The sequence below is a fragment of the Octodon degus genome, unplaced genomic scaffold, assembly GCF_000260255.1.
Source record: "Octodon degus isolate 3935 unplaced genomic scaffold, OctDeg1.0 scaffold00119, whole genome shotgun sequence".
In the NCBI taxonomy this organism is placed as follows: Eukaryota; Metazoa; Chordata; class Mammalia; order Rodentia; family Octodontidae; genus Octodon; species Octodon degus.
This window is the reverse complement of record NW_004524695.1, coordinates 6,223,160-6,224,810: the sequence shown is the minus strand read 5'-3', so window position 1 is coordinate 6,224,810 and position 1,651 is coordinate 6,223,160. Positions and strand designations below refer to the sequence as shown.

The 1,651-nt window shown below is 42.5% G+C and overlaps 1 pseudogene; it reads left to right on the top strand.

Moving 5' to 3' along the window:
* The first annotated feature begins 332 nt into the window (after positions 1–332).
* Positions 333–1,185, top strand: LOC105743363 (annotated as a pseudogene).
* Positions 1,186–1,651: the final 466 nt, after the last annotated feature.

The window sequence follows — 1,651 nt, the reverse complement described above, 5'->3', positions numbered from 1 at the left end:
GGAACTGCAGGCATGCACTACAGCATCAGGTCTGTCCAGTTTGTTCTAGGAACCTTTTTCTTTTTCCTTTAAAAAAATAAATATAAACTTATATTTAACTGTACAAATTAGTGAGTTTCACTGTGACACTTCTGCCCATGCCTATTCCTCACTCTAATCACACCGATTCCCCTGTCCCCTTCCCCTGTCTCTCCATCCCTCCTCCCCCTTCCCTAGTATTCCCACTCTATTTTCAGGTCATTTGTTTTAAAAGGCATTTTCATATAAAATTCTTAGATTTTTAAATCTTGGAAATTTCTTGGGAAACTTAGTTCTCTTTCCCATCTTGCAAGATGGCGGGTGAAAAAACTGAGAAGCCAGACACTAAAGAGAAGAAACCTGAAGCCCAGAAGGTACTGGTAAAAAGGGTAAGGTGAAGAAGGCAAAAAAGTCCAAGAAGGGGCAGCTCCACTGCAGCCGAAATCCTGTCTTGGTTAGAGGAATTGGTAGATACTCCCGATCTGCTATGTATTCCAGAAAGGCTTTGTACAAGAGAAAGTACACAGCTGTTAAATCAAAGGTTGAGAAGAAAAAGAAGGCAACGTTCTTGCTACAATCACAAAACCAGTAGGTGGGGACAAGAATGGAGGTAGCCGGGTGGTTAAGCTTCGAAAAATGCCTAAATACTACCCTACTGAAGATGTGCCCCGAAAGTTCTTGAGCCACGGCAAGAAATCCTTCGATCAGCATGTGCGGAAACCTGGAGTTAGCATCACTCCCGGCACCGTCTTGATCATCCTCTCCAGGCGTCACAGAGGCAAGAGAGTGGTGTTCCTGAAGCAGTTGGCCAGTGGCTTGCTACTTGTGACTGGGCTTCTGAGCCTTAATCATGTTCCTCTACGAAGAACACACCAGAAATTTGTCATTGCCACCTCTACAAAGATTGACATCAGCAAAGTGAAAATCCCCACACACCTTGCTGATGCTTACTTTAAGAAGAAGCTGCGGAAGCCCAGACACCAGGAGGGTGAGATCTTTGACACCAAGAAAGAGAGATACCAGATTTCAGAACAGCACAAGGTGGATCAGAAAGCGGTGGACTCACAGATTTTGGCAAAAATCAAAGGTGTTCCTCAGCTCCGGAGCTACCTGCAATCCGTTTTTGCTCTGACAAATGGAATTTATCCTCATAAATTAGTGTTCTAAATTTTTTACTAAGAACCTAAATACCTGATACATTTTGAAAAAAAAAAAGAAGAAGAAAAAGAAAGAAAGAGAAATTTCTCATTCACTAACACAGGTGGATGCCCAGCACAGTTTGAGGCCAAACAAAATAGGTCAGAGGGCAGATTCTGCCAATAAATTACTTGATTTACAACCTTTTTTAACCACTGTATTTTTTTAAAAATTGTGAAAAAAATAAAAATAAAAATTGTGGTAAATCCAGGTTTCCCATTTGTTATGGTCTGAATGCTGCACCCCCTCTTTATATGTTGAAACCTAATCACCAACGTGATGGGTGAGGAGGTGGGGACTTTGGGAAGCAATTCAGTTATCAGAGTGGAGCCTTCATGATTGGGATTAGCGGCCTCAGAAGAAAGGCACTGTGTTAGAGACAGAAAGGGGGTTGGGAGAGAGAGAAGAATGGGCTGGGGCTTCTAGGGGTGAAAAT